This window comes from Megalops cyprinoides, chromosome 4, assembly GCF_013368585.1.
Source record: "Megalops cyprinoides isolate fMegCyp1 chromosome 4, fMegCyp1.pri, whole genome shotgun sequence".
Classification (NCBI taxonomy): domain Eukaryota; kingdom Metazoa; phylum Chordata; class Actinopteri; order Elopiformes; family Megalopidae; genus Megalops; species Megalops cyprinoides.
Genome location: NC_050586.1, coordinates 12,395,482 through 12,408,073, shown reverse-complemented (window position 1 = coordinate 12,408,073; position 12,592 = coordinate 12,395,482).

Below are 12,592 nucleotides of genomic sequence, written 5' to 3'. Positions count from 1 at the left end.
CTGGAGATATGGAGATTTTGGCCCAAGAAGTAACCCTGCACAAGTATTCAAATGTAGACATGTCAGAGATTGAGCTACTCATTGATGGACAGGTGACACAAGGCGTACACAGCAAGATTTTCATTTTATCAGCAGACAACCTAAAAACAAAATTAATCTGACCTTCATTTGTAAGTCATTTCTAAGGGTATTTTCTGCTTCTCTTTGCTCTCTTTGGCAGCATGTAAAACATCAAACACATAAAATATAAGTAAGTAATAATTCCACGGTTATAGTAATGTTTTTAGTTCTAAGAGGCATGTTCAAAATCCCTGGGAATACTCAGGGTCAGAAGAAGATGGATGTATCATAGTTATGTGTTTCTACTACAAATCAATTCATACACAATTACTCTGTGACATGTTCTCTGGCCAGTGGCACTGATTAAGTTTTACAAGTTGATGGCATTATTCTGTGCAAGATAAGGATCAATAACATGGTGTGTGGGGCAAGAACATTTTCTATATAGCACTGCACATTCAATCAGCCATATATAAACACTAACTGTGATGTCTGTCAGAGAAGACTATACTTTGATATGACAATGAACATGACATTCTGCCAGTTGGTGGGTTGGAATGTCAATGTGCCCAGCCACAACATGGTGTCCATGCCAGTTATTCAGTACCAAGCCAACTGGTGTGCTGTAGGCTTTGATACCTTCATTCTGGAGCTGCTCTCTTGCTGAATGGGATGATCCAGCCGCAGTGATGCCCAGGTGTTTCTGTGGCAGTCAGGAACCATACTGGTCTAATGTACTCTTTTTGCCCATAGGTTAGTGGATATTACGTCATTGTTGCTTCATAATCTCATTTTACAGTTTTTGTTCTTTTCTAAACCAGCACACTATTCCTGCTCAGAAAGTATATTTTTGAATGGAAAACTCTGCCATTGCCCTGGCTAACCTTCGTTTGCTTTTTGAGACCTTTTTAAAATCTTTTGCTGACATTTTTATATAAAGTGCTTGGCCAGTGCATAGTCACCAAATTACTTGTAAAGTACTTGAATTAGGCTCATTTGTATACTTCCCACACTTGAAACAAAGAGCTAGAAATAGTAGTGAACTAGAACTGCAAAGCATATAAATTCAATGTTAAACTGCTTATGAACGTACCATAGAATATGAACACCCACAATTCAGAATATGAACTGTCAATTATTTGTAATCGGTATAATATCATATTGCATGAAGTCAAAATATCCATTAATATACAACTTTTACCATAACCTCTTGTTGTGGTTCTTGTTGCCAGAGGATGAAAAAGTCACAGGATGAAATGTTACAGTGTGTGTGTGTCACCAAATGACAACATTGTGTCCCAGCATTTGCTCAAGGTTAGATAGGGATAGACTCACAAATAACATACAAACTGAACACGCTTCCTGTTGCTGTTTCTTCCGGAGACACAGCCAGAATATGTATGGTGAATGTGGATTGAATGAAGGCAGGAAAAACAGGCCAGTCACACTACTCAAGTCCTGGCTGTCTGGAACATATCCTGTGATGGCAGTCATCACTTTTCAGGCAGTTACAGAGTGGCAAGATGGGGGGGGTAGGCTACGTATTTTTTATTACAGAGCTGCTTCTCATTTCTTTCTGCCTGCACTGAGTCTGTGCCATTATTCAGGAGCTTCTGCACTCTATTTAATGCCACGCTGCTGACATGTCATGTCCCATTACCAGACTGCAGTTTTTTTTCCCCCTCATCTGCAACCTTTATGTTAGAGTTCTGATGGGCGCACAAAGTCCTCTGGTGCTCTGCCATGCCGATCTTCATCCATCTGTGATTTTTATTCCAAAAGTGCCGCAGCTTATTGTCCCAGATCCCCTCAATTCCCTGCTGTTGTTCTTTGTTATTCGCCTGAGCAAACGGGGCCTAGGGTCGCGCTGACATTTCTACTTCTGAGGAATAATAATTTGTTCTTGGCCACGGCACCAGGCAGCAGATTTCAATGAAACGTTCCTCGCTCATTTACATTTTGTCGGAAACCCGTATACGGCGTGGAGATGAATCCCACAGAGTGAGCGACACAAGAATCAGCAGAGTCTGACAATCAGGGATTTACTCTTGGAACGGGCCTGCCGAAATGTTCTTCCTTGGATGGCGTGTTCTGAATAGTGTCACAGAACACCCTCCATATCAGACAGAATAACAAAAAAAGGCGTCTCACAGCGTAGGGCCCACCAAACTGTTAGTCCGTATAGGTTCTTGTAAATGGCAGAGCGTCGTATGGGAATTTCGCCTCTGCACAAGATGGGGGAGGAGAGAGGGAGAGGAGGCTGGGTCTGACTGACATTATTTGCTTGAAACAGGATCTGGTTAAACTAAATGTCACAGCAGAATGCAGCGCTCATCTCATCCCACTCGTGCCCTTCTGGTGACTTCACACCGTGGATGGCGGGTCCACGTCACAGCCGAAGCACTGTCGCAGGGCCTGGTTTCCAAGGCACACGCACACACACGCAAAAAAAAAAAAAAAAAAAAAAAATCCTACCGGATGCGAAAGCGATCCCACAGCATGTGGAGGGTTTCGCAGGCTGAGCTATTTAACGCAACAGTTGCACTGTACGAATCTGCGGCACAGCCAGATTCACACAGACCCCCGTGTCCCATGAGAAACCGCCTCCCTGGCAAACCCTCCGCAGTGAATAATCCTCAGTGGTGGTTTGACAAAGTGGTAGCAGACGGGGGAATGGATGAGCGGACGTCGACCTTCAGGAAATCTCCACTGCTTATGTTGAACTTGTGTGCGTCTGGAAATGCTGGATAGCCTGGGGTCATGTTTTTTTTTTCTGTCTCACAGAGACGATTTTGCAAGTACTGAGCTTGTCATAGAAATTGCTTTGAGACTACAATAAATCACTGCATTGTTAGCCGTGCAATGCTAGTATAATGACATCTAATTTCTTTCCAAGATTGATGTGTAATTTAAACTCCAGCAGGATGTCAATGGTGGGATGAGCATTATAACAAGTGTCTCAGAGCATTCTCAGAAAAATTGCAGCAGGGGACTCTATAATATGCAGGTAACAATGATTTATGAAGACAGAGTAAATACAGGTGTCTGTACAGCAGTGTGCATTTTACAATAAAACACAACTGTCATGATCGATGCAAAGTTTGCTGAAGAACACAAGCTATCTAACAGGCCAAAATGGAAAAAAAATGTTTCCTGCCTTTGAGGTATTGTTAAGCATTGTCAGAATGAATATTACTGAAATATTGGTTTGAAAAAAGAAGTGTTTTGAATCTGGTTGAAATCTTATTTTTCAATCTCTCCAAAAATCTTGCCGCTTTCCTTTGACAAAAGAGGTGCCAGGATCCAAACAAATAAAAGGAAATTTTACTATTATTTACATGCACGCACACAGGGAGACAGAGAGAGAGAAATTTCGCTGTCAAAAAGATGATTTTGTTCTACAGCCACCCACAGAACAGGGGCTGCTATAGCACTTGGCCCCTGCTGGAAAAATGAGCGGGACGCTGGCAGTGAGCTGATGAAGCTGAAGCCAAAAAGGAACATGGAACCCTGCATACAACATTGTTTTGAAAAAAACACCTTCCAATGAAAATGCAAAATAATGCATGCTGAGTAGGAGTGGGCAATGACTGCCTATTACATACCGCAGTCACTGTGTATTGCTTACTTTCTGATTAAGGGCAGTTACATTATGCAAACCCCTGGAACAAAAAGCACTCCTAATGCACCAGGGTCCTGCAATGCAAAGAGCTGTACCCAGAGAACAGTAGATGCGTCAGACTCACTTTACCTCTGGACAGTGTCACAGACACTTTCAGACAACCAAATAACAAAATGCATTGCCTATTGGGTAAGTGCCCCAAATTTAAGGACAGATGTTAAGATGCACGCTGTACCACTACTTTTGAACTGTTTATTCGTCCTTGGTGAGAGATATCAAAGACAGAAACAAAATACAATAGAGGCCAAATGATGCAGGCAGACAAGACTACACAGTCAAGACTGATTATGAAACTACTGTCACATAATGGAAGAGAATGGGATAGTTATTAAAAAACAAATAAATAGATGCACAAGAAAAATCAATTTCCAAAAATGAAGATGTGTCCAAATTTCTGAGAAATCTGCATATAGAAAAGACCCTGAAAGAGAAGATTAATTATAGCACAGTGATTTACTGCCAGCTGCACCGGGGTAGCAAGTAGCACAGAAACAATTACTTTGCTGTTATTTAACACTTCTGTGCTATTGTTGATGTATATTGTTCTAGTAATTTGTATACACAGGCATACAAAGAGACTGTTGACTTTCTTATTTCAATAAAACAAACTGATTTGAAATGGAAGAGACAGAGAGGGCAATAAAATAGAGGGTATTTCTACTAAATTGTGCCACACACACAGGTCTGAATTCTGGGATTCATAAGGCACTTGTAATTGTAAATTGTGAATTGAATTACTGACAGTAAAACTAAAAAATTGATGTACCACAGACATAAATTGTAGAAGTGAATCAATATAAAATTCAAATTATGCAATCGTCATAGGGCCATCTTCTAAGCAAATAAATAAACTGACACAGTAGCAAAGGTACTCCATCACAATAAGACAAGTGTTGGAAATGAAACCCACTACTAATCTGAATCAACTGTACAGTGAAAAACAGCCTCACATATGTATGACTTAGGAGGTCAGGAGGTTGTTTGTGTATTTGCCTGTAATTGCAATGGTCCTCATATCTACTGAACACGAGAGAGATTAAGGGAGTGCTTCTCTGCTCTTTAGTGTGAGAGCACTCTCAGTCAGCCTCCTGTGGTCATGTGCGATCTTTGCACACCGCTACAAGACCTTGTGGGGGGGGGCCTCTGGGCTCTCTCTCTGTTGAACAGAGAGTGGAGAGAGAGCATCTTCTTACCAATTACAGACATATTCAAGCTGCCGTAGGTTCATTTCATACTGGCTGATTCTCCTTCAGGGGGAGTGCTGACACAAGTAAGTCTCGACTGTATTAACTGTAAGCCTCTTCAGCAGTAAAAGTACTTTTGTGCTATTCAGCCATTTTCTTTTTCCAAGTTTATCATGAATAACAACAAAACACATCTGTCTTGTGCGCAATATAACAACTAAACTTTAACAGCACTGCTTTGTGTAGCTGATAGAATCAAACTCTGGGATGAACTCTTGAGTTGTGATGTCAACACTTAGGGCATTTTTCTATTCTTTGTACACCCTAGGCTATAGAGTCGCATTCATAGAAAGCTAGACAACAAGAGGAACGCAGAAAGCATCGCAAGGTTGATGTTCCCATAACTAATAAAGGTCACGTGTTTGTTCATTCATCGACTCTTCAGTCGACTCCCTGCCACGTAAATTTAATGTGAAAGCCAAGAAACCATACCATATCAGAACTATTCCTGACTTTAACAATAGGATTCTGCTTTTAGTGAGAAAACGCCTTTAGTTCACCTGCCTTACATTTGCTTTGCTGTGGTGTTCAAAGGTTATATAACTTTGAACACCACAGTTCAAACACAACCCTGAAGGCTGAAGTTTGAAGCCCTGGTTGGGAGTAGGGGTACTGCTTGTTTTGGGGTTCTTCCTTGCCCTGATTTGAAATGAGCATGAGAGTGCATGGTTCTGCTCATCCCAGCATCACCCCGGGGCAAAGAGGCAAGTGTGGGAGGGCCTAAAAATAGAAACAGATGCAAACATACAGCAGCGTTTCATCACATGAGGTCAAAGGCTGTGTCCAGGTAGCACCTTTGTGGTTACCCAGTCAAACCTTCTCCAGGCATATCTCATTAAAGGCCTGATGCATTACATTATTGGAATTCAGCAGACGCTCTTATCCAGAGAGACTTATTGTACATCAGTTTCAGTTTTTCAAAATGTTATCCATTTATACAGCTGGATATTTACTGAGGCAGTTCTGAGTTAAGTACCATGCCCAAGGGTACAACAGCTGTGCCCCAGCAGTGAATCAAACCAGCAACCTTTAAGTTAAGAGTGCTACGCCTTAACCAGTGTGCTACACTACTGCCCTGGTGCAAATTTGGACAACCTGACAGCTGGAGATGACTCAAGAGGAGGTGTGCTATGTATGTCAATGCCACACAGACATATGGAACACAAAGGCTTCGCCGTGCAACGGGGTAGCTGAGCCTTTACAAATGCATGCTGACAGTATTTTGCTGTTGCCTGTTTGTGTGTGCAGGAGCTCTGTGGAGGTGACAAGGCCGACGTGTCTGGGTGACGGGAGCGGGCCCTTTTTGTCCCTGTGAGCAGGCAATCAATATCTCTTTAATGATGAAGTGCAGAGGCCTGGCAGAGCGCTGGCACCTCACCCCCCACACAATCCCCTCACACATCAGCCAGTCAGCCCGCCCTCTCACTGCACAATTTTTAGCCGGCCTTGCCAGGGAGGGAGGGGGGAGAAGAACGAGAGACACCTTTTCTTCTGGGAGTGAAGGATGGGATAAAGGGAAAGAAGGAACATCAGAGATTTTCATTTTTATGAAGGCCATTCTGTACCAGAGACCCACTCCCACAGCTCGTCTGGGCCTTTTATGCACTTCAAAGGGTTGAACTTTCTCGATGCAGTTTGCAGATCTCAGAGCTGGGACACAACTGCTAAGAGCTGAAAAGAGCCACATTGTGTCACGGGTGAGTGACAGGGCTTACATGGCGTTTGCCCTGTCCGCTGAAGCCCTTCTGTGATGTCAGTCACAGAGTCCAACCACATTGTAAGTCTTTTCTCATTACCACTACCTCTCTGACATGCACGTTAGGATGATTGAGGGCAATGGACTGATTGGTTGTTCAGCCCAAACAGGATCTCTACAGACCTGTACAGCACAGCTCCAGGCTCCTTAAAGTCCACACAAGAGCCCTACACCACTGACACAGCATCGTAGCTTTTCTGAGAAATGTCACCTGGATTTGTTACCTGCTCTACAATCGTCGCGGCCTACATGTCTACTAAAACATCTACAGAACAGTAGATATGCATGTTGGAGTCTTGTGTCAGAGCAAAGCAGGAATGATGACAATATGGCACACTCACATCCGTGTCTCTGGTAAAGAGGTGACAGGGGATCTGAAACTTTGCCCTGTCCTAAAGGCTCAGGGATCCATCGCCGGTCACATTTGTGAGAAAGCAGAGAAATCTTGAGAACTTCACAGTTAAATACGATTTCAGCACCCCCAGACTGCTCGTAAACAATTTTCAAGCCCTTATGGGCTCTGCAGGCTATTGTCAAATTCATTTTTTCTCACAAAGGCTGCTGATGCCATTGAGAACATCTCTCTCACCACGTTTTATTCACAAGGAGCTATTACTGGTCATCACCCAGCTGAGATGGGAGAAATGAGCTGAAGAATTGAGAGGGCACAGACTTGCTCTCTCCCACATCCCAAAATAGATGTTTTTTGTGTGGTCAAAGCTCCTCTTCTTCCTATCACAGTCTCACAATCTATGTGTGATGCTTGCGCAAAATGTTCATTCCAAGATCCAAGCTCGGCAACTGCCTGAATAGTTATGACACAGTAGCTCTATCAAGCGGCCCCCGCCGTCATTTTATCCTGTGCGATAGTGAAGAAATGTGATAATAGTAGTGAAATTGGATTCTTTGTTCACGGGTGCACTGAATGTGTGTAGAGAACTGGTCAGAACCCTAGATGTCATGTATTATTGGTCAACAAAGCTGGGGTCAATTGCAAAGATTGATTCGATCAAAATTTGTTTGCGCCTATGAAGTCTTATTATGCCGCGCATATGACTATATCCAGAATTTTCCTTTTGATGTAAAATAGGAAATGGCTACTACCAAAACAGGGATTTAGTGCTCTAAATGATACCCAAAAGAGGCTATATCTACTTCACAGATGCAGCACTGCATGTCTCGCATCCCCAGTTATATTCCTCTTGGGATGTAGTTGAATGTGAGGGAGTTTCCCATTACATAAACAGGTCCCTGGTCGTTACTTTCTGGTGGGAAAATTGTTGGAGCTCATGATGTGTCAGTAACAACATAAATCAATATGTATCTTTGCCCTCCAGACAGGGATTTGCCTGCTTGCTGTTGCATTGAGCAGCTGTAATTCACACTACTTGGTGTGAGATTTTGCACTTTTTTGCATTAGGTTTCCATTATCTTGTTTGCAGGATGATTCTGGATGTCTCCATGCGGTTAAACTGCAGGGTTTACATATGCTGGTTTATCTATTCAACAGAGCTCCTCCTATTCTGCCTATGTCGTGTGATCAGGTTCTGTTAAAAGACCGCCTTTGTAATTCATTGTTTTTGCTTCTCCCCACACTGTCTTCTTAAATTGTGGGAAAGAAAACAGCCCTGTTTTGGCTGACAACCATCTAAATTAAGAGACTCGGACGGGATCATTCGGAGGAGTAGTGCAGGAAACCAAACATTTCAGCGTGCCTGATTTGGTTGAGGAGATAAGGGAGGGTTAAATAACAATGTAAACTTTCGCAGAGGAGGCATCTTAGTAAGTTAATCTAAAACTTGATGAATACCAGTGCATACTGTTTTCATTGGGCCTCCAGGGTCCTCGTTACATTAAGTTGTGCAGCAGTGTATGTAACGTAGAAGAAACATTCACAAAGCCATGCAAGGCTCACACCTTTTCCCAGGCCCAAGCAGGGGATCAAAGGGAGAGCATCCACTGCCCTCCCCCTTCCCTACAACAGCAGCTGCACAGCAACACAGCAAACCCCTCTGACAAGATAAAACTCTCCTCTGTAAAAGGAAAGGTTCTTTGTTCGTTTCCATTAATTTGGCTCCCTCTCAGCCCAATGGCACGGTTTCCTCATGGATCAAGAGGCCCTCTCAGAAGACCTCTGCTCTGCAGACCTAGCCCTTGCGACTCCTCCGTATAAATCATGCAAGACTGTTGGTCACCTGACCTCAGCAATAAGGATGGAATGTATTTGACATTCAAGGATGATATATATTCTCTCCTCACGAAACACAGATACCACAGTACTGATCTTCAGTTTTCGTTTTGACTTATCTTCATAATCATTCTCTAGTTTTAAGTACCAAGACAGGGAACAGCATATCCCCACAAAAGTAACTTGTCTCCAAACTGTTGGTCCATTTGTAATGGAGCAGTGGTCCAGCCTACCGACAGCACAAAAACTGCTCTGAGCAGTATTTTTGGATCCTGTGGGAAGTAAAGCTCAAGATATTGTATTATGTAGAGATATTGTAGTATATTTATTTGTCCCTGGTGCTGCATCTATTGTGGTGTAACTAGCTGATGCAGTATATTAAAGCACCGAAATTTACAATATGGGATGTAACAAGCCTCTGGAGGCCCAGAGGGGCCAAAAACGGCAGTCTGCTGATTCTCAGCATCTTCCTGTGCTCTTAGTATGGTGCAGAACCCTTAAGATGCATAATTGCAGTGTTGTTTTGCTATTTGTGACCTTAATGAATTGAGATGTGCAGAGGCACTTAGGATGTGACTGCAATGCACAGAAAGAGCACTCTGAAATAGGACATTATTAGCCTTTAATTATATTAGGGGAACAAACTGCAGAAGCAATCTATCATGCATTAGAGGAGCTATTTTTCCCTCAGTAATTTGGATTAATTTTGTGCCTCTCCTTCCTGCTCCACTTGCTCTCTCCACAAGCCTTTCCAATGTAATATCAGCGCTCACACAGTACAATTCTGTAGTTCCAGATGGATTAATTAAATATGAAAGCAATCAAATTATTTCAAGAACCTGATGGCACATTAGGCTTATAGAGAAATGCCAGTACATTTGCATGTTAATAAAATAGACGCAAAGCGTATGAAATATTCAACATTTGTTCACTCTGAAGTAAATGCATTTGCATTCTGTATTTGTATAGCATTTTTGAGAGTTTGCATTTGAACAGTTGCACAATCAGACAAACTTTTTGCATTTTTAAACAAAATTTGCATTTTGTTTGCTTATTCTGATTTCAAGCATATTCAGTTGCACTCATTTGAACTGGTAAAATGGGCATTATGTTTTTTCAGTTCTCACCTCTTTTTGTGCTTCTGTGCTTCCCTCACAAACATGTTTTCCAGTCTTACAGAATGCATGGATTGCGATGGAACTTGGCTAAAATGTTGTTACCAGATCCCTGTCAATTTTCATGGCACAAGGCCAAAGGTCAGGGTCACAGGGGATCCTGAAAGTTTTTTTTCCTGTTTTAAATTTTGTTTAAATAAATGTTTTGTCTCGGACTCCCATACCCATGCTCTTTACCACTTTACCAGATCTCTTGACAAGGTAGAAGGCTTTTGAAAAGATGCATCCAAGTAATGTCACCAAATGAACACTGTATTTGTCACAATACTCGCACGAGTGTGCGTACCCCTAGGTTGTCTCATCAATTATCCTTGAGTTCAATGTGAATATTACTTTTGCTGAAACACCATTGCATCTCATTAATTTTGTTGATCACTGGACTTTCTAAAATGTGTTTCTGTCAAAAGTATCACTCGCATTTAATTATGAGTCAAAGTTAAGGGTAAATGCTCACTAAATCCAGGTGTTAGTGGCTGCTGAAGGAAAATAAATTGTCAGCATGTCTCAGAAACAGAGCTGAATCTGAATTAAACTCCATTTGTGATCCATAAACTAGGTTCATTGGGCACCACACATGGTAATTGCTTATGCTCCTTTTGGACATTACGCACTCTGTGTTATAAATAGAAACCAGTCCGTAGAATCTGAGATACAGGGCTGAAAGGCGAGGATATTTTGTATTCACTGCACCTGTGATCCAATTGTTTGGGGAGCATTAAAGGAAAACACATTAGGCAACTGTAGATGAGGCAAAGCTGTAATTAAAAGTAATTACCGCGGTGATCTAATCTGTTGGCCGGATGGCAGTGGATGACTGAGGGGGTGAAGAAACCGGGCGAGTGAGTTAGTACGGACCTCCTTCAGCCGGGTCCAATTAGAGTGAAGCTGCTCTGAGACGTGACAGACACCAACAGCTGTTTCATGATGTCCCCCCTGGCACCACCGCTATAATGGCTAAATTAAAAGCTTATTCAATTTAGGCGCTTGTAGCACCACAATGTAGCACATCGGTGCAGTCTTTTTCAATTTGCTCCTCTAACAGACGGCGGCACAAATTACACATTTCAAAACACTTAATTGCAACAGTCATTTATGGTTATAAGTGAATGGCAGAGAAATTAAATTACATTGTTTGCATAGAAACACTGCGGTGAGATGGATAAGTCAAGGGCCAAAGACACTTACAGATTGCACCATTCCATTAAAGTTTAATCTGGACTAATCTGTCACATGCACATGTGAAGATGCAGTGCTAGTAAGTGTAGAGTTGATCACATTTTTATCATGGGCAAATTCAGTTGCCCATTGCCTATTGATTTGCTTCATCCACTAGAACAAGGTCCCCATCATATCAATGTAAAGCTGTCATGCTGGATCTCTGTGGAGCTGTCAGCACAAACACAGCCCCAGAAGTGGTGAAGCGCTGAATCACAGTGCGAAGAAGAGGGCAGTGACCTGAAGAGGCTGCTAGGAAACATTATAGGACCAACCTTTTCTCCCCCCCTAAATGTGGCCAGCTTCCATTTGCACCTCTTCCTGAAGTGAGTTGCACCTCTCTCCTCTACTCAGCCTCTGGGTCTGTGGCCTCCATGGAATGGTTCTGACGCCCTTTAATTCACACCCGTACTTCCGCTGGGGTGTTTCGACTGCCTTCAGCATTGACTGGACCGGCTGCATACCGCACTGTGGTCCCCCACTCAGTCATAACGACTCTCTGCAATTTACAGTCAGGCCAAGTCGGGGGAAAATGAGGGTCCACAAGTCGAAGATGCACATGGTGCACATAGTGAATAATGACACACAGCGCACCCTGATAAAAGAAAAAGTCTGACTGCACAATACGTAAGGGTCTAAGTGTGGCTTCTGCAGCCTGAACACTGTCAGATAAGATGTGAAATCAAAGATAAGGTGAAGAATATTTCACCTGCCTGGTATCACTTGAGCTAATCCACTAAGGCTAATTCCCCCCAAAAACTCAAAAGCGTGTTTTGAAAATAAAGAGTGATCACATGCAATGCTACTTGGCATATAAACTACACACTGTTTGCTGAAGGGCTCCATACCAATGTGAATTACATAGTATGTCTCCATGAAGGACTTAGTTTGCTTCACTTTCCCAATAATGAATCTGGTCTTTGCTGTGGCCCCCTTCTCTTGTGTGTCTCCAGCCCCGAGGCCCTGCCCTGACCTGGCCTGGCCTTTCAGAGGAGGGCAGTAGCCAAGGCCCCAGCCTCTGCAGCTGACAGGATGGATGCATGATCCAGGACGAGAGAGAGATAAAGATAGAGAGAGAGAGAGAGAGAGAGAGAGAGAGAGAGAGAGAGAGAGAGAGAAGAGAAGCTAGTCACTTAGACTCAGTTTCTAAACTTAAAACCCGCTATTAAACATGATCGTATGGTGGTTGGAATCGTGATATGTCAAACGTTCACTTTTACTAGCACTCTGGTCGTCCTTTTCTTGATTAATGCCCTTAGTTTGAAAACTGTA